Below are 18993 nucleotides of genomic sequence, written 5' to 3'. Positions count from 1 at the left end.
TTAAATAAGTTGTGGAAATACGCCTTCCACCTATCCTTAATATCTTTTTCTTGCACTAAGACTTTGCCTTCTTCATCCTTAACACACTTTACTTGATCCAAATCTCTAGTTTGTCTTTCTCTACCCTTATCCAGCCTATATATAGATCTTTTTCCCTCCTTGGTTCCTAAAGACTGGTATAGTCCATCAAAATCTTAGGTTCTTGCTTCACTCACCGCCTTTTTAGTTTCATTTCTAGCTATCTTATACTTATCCCAAGTTTCCGAATTTCTACACCTAGACCACTTTTTAAAACGTTCCTTTTTTATTTTAACTTTACTCTAGACACTTTCATTCCACCACCACGATTCTTTACCCCTAGGTCCAAAACCTCTAGATTCACCCAACGCCTCTTTAGCCACTTTTATAATATCTTGGGCCATCTCGTTCCACATATCATCTGCACTTCCTTGTGATTGTCCAAACCATCCCTCCCATATCTTTTGTTGGAAAATTCCTTGTTTCTTTCCCTTCAAATTCCACCATTTGATCCTTGGTGCTACCATAAGACTTCTTCTCTTGACCCTATCTCTAATTCTTACGTCCATAACCAAAACTCTATGTTGGGTAGTCAAGCTCTCTCCCAGGATAACTTTACAGTTCAAGCAATACTTCATATCAGACTTCCTGATAAGAAAGAAATCTATCTGAGAACATGTCCCTTTACTTTTATAAGTGATAAAATGTTCCTCTCTTTTCCTAAACCGTGTATTGGCTATAGAAAGATCTAAAGTTGTCGAAAACTCCAAGATGGATTTACCCTCCGCATTACCTCCCCTAGGCTAATACCCCTATGTACACCCTCAAAACCTCTAGCCACGCTACCTACATGTCCATTGAGATCCCCTCCTAGTAAAATATTCTCTCCTTGTGGTATATCCTGAAGTACCCCTTCTAAATCCTCCCAAAATTTTACCTTAAAGTGTTATGCTAACCCAATCTGAGGTGTGTACCCACTAATAACATTAAAGGTGTCTTGTCCCACTACAAATTTCAAGACTATGATAGGATCTCTTACTCTTCTTACATCCACAACATCCTTCTTCCACTTCTTATCCACAATAATCCCCACCCTATTTCTTGATCTGATTTTTCCAATATACCACATCTTAAATCTCGAGTTGTCTAATTCTCTCACTTTTTCACCTGCCCACTTAGTTTCTTGTAGGCACATAAAATTGACATTCCTCCTAACCATAACGTCCACTATTTCCATAGATTTTCCAATAAGTGTGCCTATATTCCACGTACCAAAGGGAATCCTCCCTTCATGAACTTGCTTCTTTACCCACACCCGATCACGAAAATGTGGGAACCCTTGCTTACTTTTCACTACATCGGGGTGGTGATGCAGCAATCCTTTCTCTTTTGACACTGTACTCGAGCCATGCAGCGCGTTACTTCCGGGAAACGACTTAGAATTCACATTATTACGTAGTTGATCCATGTCATAGAGATTCGACAAATTTTTCGTTGGCTGTCGAAAGCCTAACACAACCCTCCATAACTTTTCCTACTCAACTATTCTTTCACATTTTTCACCTTCTTCAACATGGAAATTGGATTTGTGCTAAAAGGAAAAGTTGTTCCCCTCGTCGAGATCTTCGAGAAGGTATCCACCTCGTCTTCAATCTTTCTATTTCATTTTTGTGTTCAAAAACCCTAAAACGTGATTATTAACTTTTAAGCCTAGAAATAGATTTAAAATGGGACTAGAATGTTAGGATAACTCATTTTAACGTTATTGAATAGTTTAATATTAAGGTTAGACCTTAATTTTGGTATTAAAGAAGATGACTAAAATTGGGTTCATGATTTGAGTAGAGTTAAACTAATTAGATGGTAATAAACTAAACTTCACCTAATAAATGTTTGTAACTGAATAGGAATCGATAAAGTTTTCGAAAAAGTTTTACGTTGGCTGTCGAAAGCCTAACACAACCCTCCATAACTTTTCCTACTCAACTATTCTTTCACATTTTTCACCTTCTTCCACATGCAAATTAGATTCGTGCTAGAAGGAAAAGTTGTTCCCCTTGTCCAGATCTTCGAGAAGGTATCCACCTCGTCTTCAATCTTTCTATTTCATTTTTGTGTTCAAAAACCCTAAAACGTGATTATTAACTTCTAAGCCTAGAAATAGATTTAAAATGGGACTAGAATGTTAGGATAACTCTTTTTAACGTTATTGAATAATTTAATGTTAAGGTTAGACCTTAATTTTGGTATTAAAGAAGATGATTAAAATTGGGTTCATGAATTGAGTAGAGTTAAACTAATTAGATGGTAATCAACTAAACTTCACCTAATAAATGTTTGTAACTCAATAAGAATCGATAAACAGAGGGGATTCTTGGAAGGTGTTTGAGTGTGGATAATGTGTGGCTTGCTTGTGCTTGAGGTGAGTAAAGTCTCACACTTAGAAACCTCTTTTGATTATTTTTGCATATAATTTCACTATATTTTATGCCTTATGAGTAATGTATGTGTAGGCTTGTGTAAGATATGTTTATGTTGTTGTTTTGGGTTGATTCATATCTCCTACTACCTAAACAATGTGTTAAAAATGAGTTTAGAAGTGTTGGAGTTAAGCATAATGGTTGCTGTTTCGGCATCTGTCGAGACCGATGGGGTCCCTACAAGGGTATCGACAGTGGTCAGGACTGTCGGGACTCCCTCTTTAAAACTAAGTTTCTCGATTCGTTCTTTATTCATTTTTAATGTTTAAATAGTCGTTGGAAAGATTTTTTCAAGATATTTAATAATTTGTAATCAAAATTTAGATTTATTTTTATGAGTGAACTAACAACCCACCCCGAAAGCCAACTAACAACACACCCCGAAAGCCATCTAGTAATGCATGGAAATAACAATAACATAATAAATGAAAACAGTCACGCACCAAGGTTTATGATACCACCAAATCATGAATCAAAAATTAAAATCAAACATCCAAGTGAACATCCATAATATCTAGATGCTAAAATCAACAAACGCTAAAACATAAAGTCACAAACATAATGTCAACATAAGCCAACAAGAAACAAGGACTCCTCACAACTCGATCACCCCCTACTCACAACAACTCATGGGTCCACATGTCTAACTGGTGCCTACCCTCTCGATGAAGACGGAGAATCATCTAAGTGTGCCAGGTCCTCATTCATAGCCCCCTGCTTTTGAAACCAGCAAGACATGAACCTTTCTCGCAACTCCCCCACCTCACTCCTTAGCTTATCCTGCCCCCTCTAAATACACTCAAACACGCTTCACGAGTTCCAGCTACCTTCCTGCCAAACCGAGGCTCTGGCCTCCTCACCACAGTCGGCTACCTCCGCCATAAAACCTCCTATAGCAACCTGCTCTAAAAGTTAAAGATTTAGAGTCGCCACCTATTCTGCCAAGGCGAATAGGAAACCCTATGAAATTTTAGAAAATTCTAGGTAAGTTATTATAATCAGGTCAAGGGAAGGTGTTAGGCACCCTTAACCCTTTCCTAAGGTTTTAAGTTTAAGGTTTGTAAGAGTATTGTGGAAGGGTTTGAGGTTTATAGCTAAGAAAATGAATAGGCTGAAAAGTGAGATTTAAAACCTCATTGGGGTTTTAGAGAAGGGGACTCGCCTTGTTACCAAGTGCCTACGTACCTCTTAGGGAGGATCAGAGTCTACGTAGTTTGGGGAAGGGTTGTACGCCTTAGAATTAATATGAGGTTGTTTGAAGGTATTCTAAATTACCTTATCGTAGTTTTGAAATTTGCAGTTTTGAAATTCGCAGTTTTGGAAGAAATTAATGAATTATGGCGTACAACCCTGATTATTATATGTTTCATTAATCGCGGTGATCAATGGGTTTGATCAACATAATTAACAAATTAATAAAGAATTACTAAATATCTTAATCGATTGATTCGATTATAACCGTTAGCAAATTGATGTGTTTTTAAATAAAATATTTATCGTTAATCATCGTAATCAATAGGTTTGATTAAAATAATTAACGAATTAAGGAGGGATTACTAATCATCGTAACCAATCGCATCGGTTAAAACCCTTAGCAAATTACCCTATTTAAATATATTATTTTAATTAAAAGTGAATAATTTATTATTAATCATCGTAATCAATTGGTTTGATTAAAATAATTAACAAATCGACCCTAATTTAAATTAGTTCGACAGAATTAATTTTGTCGCTAATTATCGTAATCAATTGGTTTGATTAAAATAATTAACGAATTAAACCTTTCATGTGCATATAAAATTATATTAGATTAAAAATTATTTTGATTATTTTTAATCGAAAAATCCTACGTAATCCAAGCAATTTCACATGTAGAGGAAAATCCTAAAACAAAACCCTAAGATCCAACAATGGTGAATTACGGTATAATCACACAAACAACGAATTAATTGCCCAGAATCATTCTAAACATCACCACAAACCATAATATGCAATCAAAATTCATGTATGATGCGTGAATCACAGTATTCGACCTTAGATTGTAAGTGACATACCATGGCTTAAATGGAGATGATTCTGGGGGTGTTGATGCTGTGTGATGATCCAAGCAGCTTCAGGGACCTTCAAGGATTGTATTGCAACCTTCAGAATGCTTTAAAACCTTTCCAAACTCCAAAACCGAATTTTTGCTCTTGAGTGAAAATTTTGCTCTTTGAAAGAAAGTCCTTGATAGATTGGAGAAATTTTGCTAATAGGTCATGGTATTTATAGGGAATAAATTAGAGTTTAAAACTTGGAAAGAAAGTCCTTGATTGATTGGAGAAATATTTGATTGAAAATAACATGTGAACTTGCTATTTCTATTCCAATTTAATACCAATCTTTACAATTTCTATTTTCACGAAATTTGGTTGATTATGAGGCATAAATGATGATTGGATTTGGTTACAAATATATTCCCAATCAAATCTTTGATTTTTCCATTATTTATCTGATTTAAATCACCTTTTTTGAATGAATAAAATCCAAATAAAATCAAATATTCATAAAAAATTCGTGGTCTTGAGATTGGATGTCTTTAGTGACTTGAGGACCAAGATTGGATCATAAAAGATTGGGCTTCTTGGCAAAAAAAATCCAATTTGGGCCTTATTTACTTCACATGTTTCACCCAAAAAATGTCCAAATTTGCCAAGGCATATCTCCCTCAATTTTTAAGATATGGAAGATTTCTTGGACTTTTTGGAAACCTCAAGATGTCTTCAATAAGCCACTTTGGAACCTTTTTCCCATTTGAAGATTTTATCTTGATGATATGGACTTTGACAAAAAACTGCTATTGGTTGACTTTTGAAAAGGACCTAAAATCATTTGTACCATATCTCTTAAATTAAGCATTTATGGCCTTGGAATGTGAGAAACAAAGTTGTAGGGAATCCAATTTCAATTAAAATAGGCTTTAAGTGAGAAATTTCTGATATTCCATGTGAAAGTTATGGCTGATCAAAGTGCAGTTGACTTCTTGGACCAAAACTCTAATTTAGCCACTTTTGAATCTTGTTGATCTTGAAGCTTTCCTTGATGAATCATGATCAACCCTTGATCAAATTATGAATGATACTTCAAAACATTGATGTTAACCAAAATTCAGGAGTTTTGACTATAATTTGACCCTAGTTAACTTTTTGGTCAAATTTGTCGATTGTGGATCATCTATGCAGTTGAATGAGCAATCCTTAGAATTGAAGCTTAACTTTTAACATGGAGATAGTTTGAAACATAATGAGCCATATGAAATCCACTGGAGACCTTGATTCCTCAATTTTCTTAGGAGAATGCAAAACCATAGTTCAGAAGGCCTTTGATTAGGAGAGTGTGACTTGAGTTAACCCTCGAGCCTTGAACCCTTGCAGATGAAATGAGATGGGCAAATTTTAGGGTATGACAGCTGCCCCTGTTCAATCTTCATGAACTTGGGGATGTAGATCGGCTTGTGTGCTTGTCGGAATCTGAAGGTGGAAGAGGATGGAACACTAGAATACCCAGAAATTTGCGCTTGCTGGTGCATGAAGAAATGTTGGAGATGGGCTTAAAGATGCCATCCAGTTGTTTGACAAGATGCTTTGTATAAAGCATATGCTTTTAAGACTTGGATCATATGCATTGTTTGTATCTTAGGAGATATGAAGTAATGTCTTATATAAGACTACCTGAAGAGATTCCTGCATAGGGTATATCAATGACTGATGTAAAAAGTTTAGGCTTTAAACAAAGCTCGGGAAGAAATCTCTTAGAGAAGACTAACTAAAAATCTCCCTAAAAGGCCAAGAGATGTCTTAGAAAGGATTGGATAAATGTTTTAAGGGAGATTACCTAGAAAGGCTGAGATACGTCTTGAACAAGGCTCACCTAGAAAGGCTCTGAGAAAGGATATGAAATGCCTTAAACAATACTAACCTAGAAAGGTTCCTAGAAAGGATAAGAAACGTCTTAGAAAAGACTGCCTAGAAAGGTCGATGAACGTCTTAGAAAAGACTACCTAGAAAGGTACCTAGAAAGGATGATAAACGTCTTAGAGAAGAATACCTAGAAAGGTTGATGAACATCTTAGAAAAAACTACCTAGAATGGCTCCTAGACAGGATATGAAACGTCTTAGAAAATACTACCTAGAAATGTTTCTAGAAAGGATGAGAAGTTCTTTGATTGTTTCTGAATTATCTTTGAAGAACGACTCAGAATGCAGCATCAGAATTGTATTTGTGGCTTAAGATTGAATCGTTGGTGCGATCGTCTTTGTACTGTACTTGGATGATAATATTCTTTTGATTATGGAATGACCTGATAAGGCAACATTAATTTTATGCAATGTCATGATGCATGTGTTATGTAATAAGATTCTCAAAATAAATGAGAATCTTGTATGTTATGTATGTATGTATGTATTATGAACAATGTATGCATGAGCTAGTTGGATGATGTTTGGGCACCACAATGTGGTTGAAGCGCATTAGTCATTCCGTATAAACATCTCTGATCAGGGAAAATAAATCTATATTTGCTGTCAGGGATGATATTAATTAGCATGAAGATTTGAAGGAGATCATTGTCGAGGGACTAACGTGATGAATAAACGTAGCTATGAATGGCGAGGGCTCGCAGGTTGTTGTGTAGAAGATAACCAACTTGCTATAGTGCTAGCAAGCTTTTTCAGTTTGTAAATAACCCACTTACTATAGTTCTAGTAAGTCTTCGCAGTTTGTGTAACTCACTTACTATAGTTCTAGTAAGTCTTCGCAGATGGTGTAACCCACTTACTATTGTTCTAGTAAGTTTTCGTAGTTATCTTGGATGAGAGAGGGATCACTTGTTATGGTTCTAACAAGTTTTACCTGCACCAAAAGGATCACTTGCCATGGTTCTGACAAGCTTACCTACACGAAAGGGATCACTTGCCATGGTTATGACAAGCTTACCTGCACCCAAGGGATTACCTATCATGGTTCTGACAGGCTTACCTGCACCAAAAGGATCACTTGCTATGGTTCTAGCAAGCTTACCTGCACCAAAAGGATCACTTGCTATAGTTCTAGCAAGCTTACCTGCAGTAAAGGATCACTCGTTATGGTTCTATCAAGCTTACATGCACCAAAAGGATCACTTGCTATAGTTCTAGCAAGCTTACCTGCACCAATGGGATCACTTGTCATGGTTCTGACAAGCTTACCTACACCCAAGGGATCACTTGTCATGGTTCTGACAAGCTTACCTACACCCAAGGAATTACCTACCATGGTTCTGAAAAGCATAACTTTATAAAAGGAATCATTTGCTATGGTTCTAGCAAACATACCTACACCCAAGGATTTACCTTCCATGGTTCTGACAAGCGTACATGTGTAAAAGGAATCATTTGCTATGGTTCTAGTAAACTTACTTGCACCAAGGGATCACTTGTCATGCTTCTGACAAGCTTACCTACACCAAAGGGATTACCTGCCATGGTTCTGACAAGCGTACCTGCATAAAAGGAATCATTTTCTGGTGTATTTTTATCGCTGTTGATTTTTTAACGCGTTTTTAGGGCGTTTGGGCGATATTTGAGAGTAGGCGCATTTTGGGCATTTTTAGAAGTATGTCATGAGATATTTATTTCTAAGAGTTAGTAAGAAATATGGAAAGATAAGAAATAGAAAGAAAAGAAAGGAAAGAAATGTGAAAGAAAAGAAAAGGAAGAAGAAAGAAGAGAAAATATTAAGTTTTGATTCAAATCAACTTCTGATCGATTATTTAGTCGGGTAAGGGTGCGAATCTAAATTATTTTATACTTCTGTAAGTATATCTATGTGTTTTTTTGAATTGTGTGGCTTAAAAATATATCTTTTTATTTTGTTGAATTTATGAGAAATTGAGTGGAAATCAATGTTTTCACGGTTGAAATTCGAAACAGATCATGTAGTTTAGTCAAGTCATGTTAGGCCATGATTTGGTAAGCTTGTTTGATTGAATTTGGTTGATTTCACAAGCTTTTGCATTTTTGATATGTTGAGATTTTATGATTTTAATCCAAAACTTTTGTGTTTGAAATCATGTTTTAAGATTCCTAATAGTTGCTATATGATGTATATATGTTGTATAACAATTTGTTTCATGAAAAATGATGGATTTATGAGGTTTTTATGTTTATTTTCGTGGCTGGACAGTAACATAAAACAACAGTTTTTTTTTGGTTTTGACAGCATTTTGCAAAACTTGTAAATTCAATAACTTTTGATACGTAAATCCGACTTGGTCCCCGTTCGAAGCGTGGGAAAGCTAATGAAATGTTATTTCTAGGAGGATTGGTTTGGAGGGAAATATATGAATTTATTTAATCGTGTTTTTTAGAATACGTTGACTTTTCTTTGGTTTTACTGTTTAGAAACGTGTGATCGGTGTATCTTTTGGTTGTTTGGTCGATTGCTATATAAATGTGATGCTTTTATTGCATTTATATGTTGTTAGTAATTGTGTTGGATCATTTGGTTTTGGTTTGTGGCATTTTAATGGAAAAATACATTGTTTGATTTTGAATATCAATGTATGCTTTGATAAATGTTGTGGGTAGCCTTTCAACGTGAATCATAGAGAATATATGTTATGTGCATGTTTTGATTTAACGTGCGTGTTGATGAAAAGGAAAACAATTCGTTGTGGAATTGTGAAAATGCATGAATTCTTTTGTTGTGCATTTGTTGATGAAATGAATAATTCACATTTGATGAATTATGTGTGCATATGTTTGTCATGAGTCTTGCCATGTCATATGAATTAGCCCAGCGTTCAGATAGCATGAATGAGCTATTGCATCGATGGTGGTAGAACAGTCGTGTGACCTAGTGGGTTTGAGCAATTTGTTATTTAGCTTTCGCGGTAGAAAGACCAATATGAGCCCAATGTTCAGATATCGTGAATGAGTTATTGCTTTGATGGTCGTAGATCGGTTGTGAGGTATGCCCGACAGGGTTTAAGCAATGATGTACCATTCCAAACGTAATGGAATTGAAAATGATGAAAGTTACCTCATGCATTGCATCGAGTTGTTGTGTCGGTTTCTTTGCATTGCACTGTTGATAGATAAATACATTTGATTGTGATAATCGAATATATCTTGTTATGCGACATATTGATTTTGTGAATGATATGCTTTGTGTTTCAGCATACATATTTGGGCGAAATGCCAATTGCATGATAAATGTTATATGTATACATATATTTATGCAACTATGATATGATTGGAATTCTCACCCTTTTGTTGGAATATGTTTTTTACGGTATCGTGCAGATTAGCCGCTCGGAGGCTTTTGGAAGAGGTAGCTCTTCAGTTGTTTTGTCGGTCGCTTTGATACGTAACACGGGTAGTCGGGAGATCGTCATTGGTCATTTGTGTATATGACTTATGTGTGATATTGTTTATGGCTATTTTGTATGATAAATGCTATTTTGAATAACAGTTTCAGTTGTAAGATATTCCGCTTTTAATATGTAATTGAAAAACTCCATTTGTTGAATGGAGAGGTTTGAATAAATTTTCTTCCGTTTGTGTTATGTATCGCTTTATGGGCAGGTGTTGTATGATTTTGGTTTTAAAAATGCAGCGCTCTCTTTTGGCACCCTTGATGACCTTTTTTTAAACTCTTATTTTTGTTATTAACTGTTGTTTGCCATCTTTGTTTTATATTTTGTACGGTGTCAAAAGGGGGTGTTACATTAGTGGTATTAGAGCAGGTCGGTCTGTCCGACCAAGTTGTTGTTTTGTTGTCGTTGTTGTGTGAAAATTTTGTGCTTATGGCTCAGTTATGTATGATTAACCTTGGTTTCCATTTTTTATCGGACATACAACTCATGGCTAGGAGAAATGAGGCTGCTATGGAAAATGCATTACAAGCAATGGCACAAACTGTGCAGAACTTACTGCATGCTAATGATGATGTGATGCCTATAAAACCACATCACTAACCTTGGTAGGACCACCATCTCCCACGTAAAGCAATTAATGTGCCAATTCTGGGCCACCATCTCTTCCCAAGTTGTCTACCCTTGTAAAGCCATTGGGTGCACATTGTAGCAATCCAATAACTTCTTGTCTCCTCTTCCCCCTCCCCTATTCAGTAATCGGTTGGTGTTTGTGGGTCTCCCGACACCCGATCTCAAATTAATTTGTAGTTGGAAGGATGTAAAGATTGGTTAAGCTTGATTTGAAGTTTAGGGATGAAAAGATTGTGCTTAGAAATGAAATTTGAGGTTTAGAAACGAAAATTTGGGAGAAAAGGTTTAGGGTTTCAAATTTTTTGTTGTTTTGGCGAGTATGAACCCTGAATTTCCCAATTTCCCCTTATATAACAGAGTCATCGGGACCTATCGGGAGGTCACCCACCTCCTGATCTCCTCCAAATGAAAATACGAGTTTGCCACTATTGTTAGAACAAGATTTGTTCTGATCAATATTGTTAGTTTTGATGATAACAAGCATATGAATTTTGTATGAGATAATGTGGTACTCTAATACTATGCAATTTCCATTTCAGGAATTATATAAAGAGTATGCACAAAATCAGCGCAAGAAGCACTGACTCAGAAGGTTCAGCATGCAACATCAGAACATGGTCTGGCAAGACATCAGAAGATGGTCAAGCAGAATCAGAACATGGGTCTATGGAAGCATCAGAAGAACTTGAGATTAGAAGCAAAAGCATTGAAGTTCTCATGGTATCACGCTCAAAGCACTTCAAGGTCAGAAGACAAGAAGATGCTCTGCACCAAGCTGTTTGACTCTGATGACATTCGAACGTTGTTTACACAAACATCAGATCAGAAGCAAGTACTAGACTGGCTGGCTACGGTGACTGACAAAAGGAACGTTAGAAGCTATTAACGGCAACGTCAGTAGACACAACGAAAACAAGGCTCGAGGTAGTTGACAAAAGAGTGAAACATTAAATGCAATGCTGTACGGATTACGCAAAGCATTAAATGCTCCCAACGATCATCGTCTCTAGTGTCTATAAATATGAAGTTCTGATGAGAAACTCATACACAACACTTGCGCATTATACAGAAATGCTGTCAAATTCAAAAGCTCTCAAACTTCATCATCAAACTCACTACATTGCTGTTGTAATATCTTAGTGAGATTTAAGCTTAAACTTAAGAGAAAATCACAGTTGTGATAATAGCTTTATAAGAAGCATTGTAAATCTTAAAAGAATTTGTTTACATTAAGTTGTAAGAACTAGAGTGATCAGGTTGTTGATCAGTATACTCTAGAAAGTCTTAGAAGGTGTCTAAGCAGATTGTTCCTAGAGTGATCAAGTTGTGATCAATATACTCTAGAAGACTTAGCAGTTGTCTAAGTGGAAAACCATTGTAATCTCGTGTGATTAGTGGATTAAATCCTCAGGTGAGGTAAATCACTCCAAGGGGGTGGACTGGAGTAGTTTAGTTAACAACGAACCATGATAAATATCATTGTGCAAATAGTTTTTATCTTACAAGTTTTAAAGCTACACTTATTCAAACCTCCCCCTTTCTAAGTGTTTTTCTATCCTTCAATTGGCATCAGAGCACCGGTTCTAAGGTGCAAGCACTTAATTGTGTTTAGAAAAGATTCAGGAAGAGAAAAACGCTTCAGTAAAAGATGGCTGGTGAAGATCCAATAAACACATCTACATCTGGCTGTGCTGAGCAGTACAATGGAAATGCTAACAATGGTTATACTAGACCACCAGTATTTGATGGTGAAAACTTTGAATACTGGAAAGATAAACTTGAAAGTTATTTCCTTGGTCTAGATGGTGAACTATGGGATCTTCTGATGGATGGTTACAAACATCCAGTGAAAGCTACTGGCGTAAGGCTTACTAGACAAGAAAAGAATGATGATCAAAAGAAGCTTTTCAAGAATCATCATAAATGTAGGACTGTTTTGATGAATTCTAACAGGGAAACTGCCTATGATATATATGAGTCATTGAAAATGACCCATGAAGGAAATGCTCAAGTCAAGGAGACCAAACCTCTTGCTCTAATCCAGAAATATGAAGCCTTCAAGATGGAGGACGATGAAAACATTGAGAAGATGTTCTCAAGATTTCAAACGCTAACTGCTGGATTAAGAGTTCTGGACAAAGGCTACACCAAGGCTGATCATGTAAAGAAGATCATCTGAAGCTTGCCCAGAAGATGGGGCCCAATGGTGACTGCATTCAAGATTGCAAAGAATCTGAATGAGGTTTCTTTGGAAGAGCTAATTAGTGCCTTGAGAAGACATGAGATAGAGCTGGATGCAAATGAGCCTCAGAAGAAAGGTAAGTCTATTGCATTAAAATCTAATTTTAAAAAATGCACTAATGCTTTTCAGGCTGAAGAAGTAGATTCTGAAGAATCAGAATCAGAAGAAGAAGATGAACTGTCCATGATCTCCAGAAGGGTAAACCAACTCTGGAAGAGCAAGCAAAGGAAGTTCAAGAGCTTCAGAAGTTCAAAGAAGTTTGAACGAGGAGAATCTTCTGGTGGCAGAAGATCTGACAAGAAGAAGGTTGTCTCCTATGAGTGCAATGAGCCTGGACACTTCAAGAGTGAATGTCCAAAACTTCAGAAGGAGAATCCCAAGAAGAAGTTTCATAAGAAGAAAGGTCTTAGGGCAACATGGGATGATTCTGAATCAGAATGAGAATCAGACTCTGAAGGCGAGCAAGCTAACTTTGCACTGATGGCCACAGTGGATGATGGATCAGAATCTACATCAGAATCAGATTCTGAAGAGGTATTTTCTGAACTATCTAGAGAAGAGTTAGTTTCCAGTTTAACTGAACTTCTGGAACTCAAGGCTCATCTTAGTATCAAATACAAAAAGCTGAAAAAGCAATTTGAATTTGAAACTAAGAAGCTGGAATTGGAAAATTCTGAACTGAAGGAAAAAGTTTTAAAATTATCCAAAGATAGTGGATCTCCTTCTGAATCAGAAAAATCCATTCCTAGTCTCAATCATATTCTGAAAGAATATGACTCGAGCTTCAGAAAGTTCCTATCTAGAAGTATTGGCAGGAGTCATCTTGCTTCTATGATATATGGTGTTTCTGGAAATAAAAGGTTTGGTTTTGGCTATGAGGGTGATACCTCACACAAATTTGAACCTGTTGATGATTTGAAAATCACATACAAACCATTGTATGATCAGTTCAAATATGGTCACTCACATGATATTAGGCTCACTTCACATGCACAGAGTTTTAACACTACACATACCAAGAAGCATGTGACACAATCTAAAAAATATCATGCTGTCAAACCTAAAGAATATCATGCTGTACCTCCTGTTAACTATTATGCTAAACCCAAGTTCAATGAGAACTTGAGGAAGACTAACAAGAAAGGACCCAAGAAATTGTGGGTACCTAAGGAGAAGATAATTTCTGTTGCAGATATCCTTAGCAGCAAAGAAGGAAAAGCACAAAATGTCATGGTACCTGGACTCTGGATGCTCGCGACACATGACGGGAAGAAGGTATATGTTCCAAGACCTGGTGCTTAAATCTGGTGGAGAAGTCAAGTTTGGAGGAGATCAGAAGGGCAAGATTATTGGCTCTGGAACCATAAGTATTGGTAACTCTCCTTCCATAACTAATGTACTTCTTGTAGAAGGATTATCGCATAACTTATTGTCCATAAGTCAATTAAGTGACAATGATTATGATATAATCTTCAATCAAAAGTCTTGCAAGGCTGTAAGTAAGAAGGATGGCTCAATCCTATTTACAGGCAAGAGAAAGAACAACATTTATAAGATTGATCTTTCAGATCTTGAGAAGCAGAAGGTGACTTGCCTTATGTCTATTTCTGAAGAGCAATGGGTCTGGCACAAAAGATTAGGACATGCTAGTTTGAGAAAATTTTCTCAGATTAACAAACTAAATCTGGTCAGAGGTCGTTAGAACTTCTGCATATTGATCTGTTTGGACCAGTCAAAACAGCATCTATCAGAGGGAAGAAATATGGATTAGTCATTGTAGATGATTATAGCCGCTGGACATGGGTAAAGTTCTTAAAACACAAGGATGAGTCGCATTCAGTGTTCTTTGAATTCTGCACTCAGATCCAGTCTGAGAAGGAGTGCAAAATTATAAAGGTCATAAGTGATCATGGTGGCGAATTTGAGAACAGATTCTTTGAGGAGTTCTTCAAAGAAAATGGTATTGCCCATGATTTCTCTTGCCCTAGAACTCCACAGCAAAATGGAGTTGTAGAGCGAAAGAATAGGACTCTGCAAGAAATGGCCAGAACCATGATCAATGAGACCAATATGGCTAAGCACTTCTGGGCAGAAGCAATAAACACTGCATGTTATATTCGGAATAGAATCTCTATAAGACCTATTCTAAATAAGACTCCTTATGAATTGTGGAAGAACAGAAAACCCAACATTTCATATTTTCATCCTTTTGGATGTGTGTGTTTTATTCTGAATTCTAAAGATCATCTTGGTAAGTTTGATTCTAAGGCACAAAAATGTTTTCTTCTTGGATATTCTGAACGCTCTAAAGGCTACATAGTATACAATACTGAAACATTGGTTGTAGAAGAATCAATCAATATCAGATTTGATGATAAGCTTGGTCTTGAAAAGCCAAAGAAGTTTGAGAATTTTGCAGTTATAGATATTGACATATCAGAAGCTGTAGAACCAAGAAGCAAAGTTCTAGAAGCTGAGAGTCTCAGAAGCAAAGAATCAGAAGATCAAGTTGCTGCTTCTTTAGAGAATCTCAGAATTTCTGAAGAGCCAACAGTCAGAAGATCTTCTAGACTCCCTCAGCTCATTTAGAAGATGTGATCCTTGGAAAGAAAGACGATCCTATCAGAACAAGAGCATTCCTTAAGAACAATGCAGAATGCCAATTAGGTCTTGTTTCTTTGATCGAGCCAACTTAGGTTGATCAAGCTCTAGAAGATCCAGAGTGGATAATTGCCATGCAAGAAGAACTAAATCAGTTTACAAGGAATGATGTATGGGATTTGGTTCCTAGACCAAAAGGATTCAACATCATTGGTACTAAGTGGGTGTTCAGAAATAAGCTTAGTGAGAAGGGAGAAGTGGTAAGAAACAAAGCCAGACTGGTGGCTCAGGGATATTGTCAGCAAGAAGGTATTGACTATACAAAAACCTTTGCACCAGTGGCCAGGTTAGAATCTATTCGCTTATTAATTTCTTTTGCCACTCAGCATAACATCACTCTGTATCAGATGGATGTTAAGAGTGCCTTCTTAAATGGTTATATAGATGAGGAACTCTATGTCCACCAACCTCCTGGTTTTGAAGACTTTAAGTCTCCAGAACATGTTTTCAAACTTAAGAAATCATTGTATGGATTGAAGCAAGCTCCCTGAGCTTGGTATGAAAGATTAAGTTCTTTCCTTCTGGACAATGGTTTCACTAGAGGACAAGTGGACACTACTCTTTTCTGTAAAACGTCTAAGAAGGACATTTTAATTTGTCAAATTTATGTTGATGATATTATCTTTGGAACATCTAATGCTTCACTTGGAAAGGAGTTTGCTAAGTCTATGCAGGCTGAATTTGAAATGAGTATGATGGGTGAACTCAAGTATTTCCTTGGGATTCAAATCAATCAAACTTCTGATGGAACTTATGTTCATCAAACGAAGTATGTGAAAGAACTTCTGAAGAAGTTTAATCTTTCAGAAAGCAAAGAAGCCAAAACTCCTATGCATCCAACGTGTGTTCTAGGTAAGGATGAGGTAAGTAAGAAGGTAGATCAAAAGTTGTACAGAGGTATGATTGGATCTCTTCTATACTTAACTGCTTCTAAACCTGACATTCTATTCAGTGTTTGTTTGTGTGCTAGATTCCAATCAGATCCTAGAGAATCTCACTTAAGTGCTATTAAGAGAATTCAGAGGTATCTGAAAGGTACTAGTAATGTTGGTTTAGTCTATAGAAGATCTAAAGAATACAACTAAGTAGGATTCTGTGATGCTGACTATGCTGGAGATAGAATTGAAAGGAAAAGTACTTCTGGAAGTTGTCAATTTCTTGGAAGTCATTTGATATCCTGGTACAGCAAGAAGCAAGCTACCATAGCCCTCTCAACAACAGAAGCAGAATATGTTGCTGCTGCTGGGTGTAGCACACAAATACTCTGGATCAAGAGTCTGCTAGAAGATTATCAGATATATGAGAGTAACATTCCTATTTTCTGTGATAATACTTCAGCTATTTGTTTATCCAAGAACCCTATCTTACATTCCAAAGCTAAACATATTGAGATTAAACATCATTTTATGAGGGACTATGTTCAGAAGGGTGTTCTCTCTTTGAACTTTGTGGATACAGACCATCAATGGGCTGATATCTTTACAAAAACCCTTGCTGAAGATAGGTTTAAGTTCATTCTGAAGAATATCAGTATGGACTTATGCCCAGAATGAGAAGATGAGAAGATCTTTGTATGGATAACTTCTGAAATGTGTTAGGACTAAATGGTTATAAGAAGTTATGAAAATGATCAATTAGAGGTTCTGATTCTGTTATTACTAACGTTTCATTATCTAAGTTGATTCAGAAGCTCTTTTAAAGCAAAACAGCTGTAACCAGTCTTTCCAGAAAATGAACACGTGTTCACTATTTTTGGACAAGCATGCGTGCAGTTGAGGAGACGCCGCCCTAGGTAACTGTGCAAATCATTTCATTCTGTCACTTTATCTCTCCTACCATCATTTCTCATTAAATGCATATTGATGTCATGTTTTTCTGTAATCATTTCATTTAAACATTTTTTTATTAATTTCTTTTATTCAAACCGTTTAAATAACACGCTTCATCTTCATTTCATCTTTTTCGCTCTCTCTCTATTCTTTTGTCTCTCTCTTTGCTTTCTTCGCTCAAACCCTAGCTTTGATCTGTAACCAAGCAAATCATCATGTATTCTTCATCAAGTTCCTCTAGCCCAGCAGAAAGACTCTCTTCCACTCAAATACTTCTAAGAAAGCATGGGTATGCTCCATTGAAGACATGCACTATACCCACTGAAGATTTGGAAGTTCTGTGTGAGTCCACTGTGGACTTTGAAAACCTAAGAGCAAATGGTTTCCATCCTGATGCAAGGATCTTGGTACAAGGATGCTCAAACTATCTTGATAGATTGGTTGGACCAATTTATCCTGATCTGGGGAAAGACTTCTGGGTTCATGCAACGGTTACTCCAACTGCAATCATCTCCTTCGTGTTAGGGCATGAAGTTGTAGTTACTGAAAAGATGATAAGGAAGTTATACAACCTGGATGATGAAGAAGGATGCACTGGTCCTCTTCCTGGAAGAGTTAAGTGGTTTCAGGTTGAACAACAAATCTCTTTTGCTACCGGTATTGAATCTCATAAAACTGGTACATTGAGGGCGTTTTATCAAGTGTGGGCTGAAATTATTCTGGGTTCTCTTCACCACAGAAAGCATTTATTCTCCTCCTCCTCCTACACCAGTCCTGATCACAAATACACTCTCTTCTGCATTGGAAGAAGAATGTAACTCAACATTTCCCACATTCTCTTTCAGAATCTGAAGACATCTCTTGTAGTGTCTAGAGATGAAGAACGTGCGAAGTGTCCTCATCTTCCAAGAAACACTATTCCTTTCACCAGAATGATCTCAGATATTCTGATAGAAAGTGATTTGCTGGATTCTATAAGGACCACTGGAGCGTCCTAATTCCTTGGAGTTGTTCAAGGTCCTGTCTTCAATGGTGTTGATCTGTTCAGACTTGACCTCATCAAGGAGGTAACTTCTGTTGGTACAAGCTTTCCTGATATTTTGTCTAGGAGAGTTCCTGTTGCAGGACTTGCTACTTTGTTCCAAGCAGAACTTCGCAAGGCTGTCAAGCACTACTTGGAAGATTCTGTTAGGACCCAATCTTCTGTTGATTCTGCGTGGATTCGTGGAAGAGTGCTTCCTTCTCTTGCTGATCTTCAGAAGAAGGATCCGAAGAAGCAAGAAGCAAGGCTAAAAAGAAAGGCTCAAGAAGATGAGGCCAAGAAAGCCAAGAAGCAGAGGGTCACCTATGATCCTGATAAGGTTAACACTCCAGAATATCAACAGCAGCGCATAAGAGAATCTCTTCATGCTTCAAGAACTGCAAATGTTTCCAGGCATGTTTTTATTCCTCCTTCTGAACCTCAAAACACCTTTACCATACCAAATCCTCCTCCACCATCTCTTTCTACACCTGTCTTGAACCCTACCCCACTAAATATCCATCCCCCAACTCCTTCTGATATTCCATCCTCATCAACCCCCATCACAGATATTCCTTCCTCCTCAATCATCCCCACAGATATTCCATCTTCTTCAACCACAACACCTCCACCTTCTCTATCCCATCCCCTAACTACCGGAACATCTAATCCTTACTGCCTTCTCTACCCTGACTACAAATTCACCTTTAACCAA

General features: G+C 36.9%; 1 pseudogene; it reads right to left on the bottom strand.

Moving 5' to 3' along the window:
- Positions 1-320: 320 nt before the first annotated feature.
- On the bottom strand, positions 321-1486 carry LOC131597687 (uncharacterized; annotated as a pseudogene).
- Positions 1487-18993: the final 17507 nt, after the last annotated feature.

This window comes from Vicia villosa, linkage group LG4 (genome assembly GCF_029867415.1).
Source record: "Vicia villosa cultivar HV-30 ecotype Madison, WI linkage group LG4, Vvil1.0, whole genome shotgun sequence".
NCBI classification, from domain to species: domain Eukaryota; kingdom Viridiplantae; phylum Streptophyta; class Magnoliopsida; order Fabales; family Fabaceae; genus Vicia; species Vicia villosa.
This window is presented reverse-complemented; position numbering and strand designations above follow the sequence as displayed.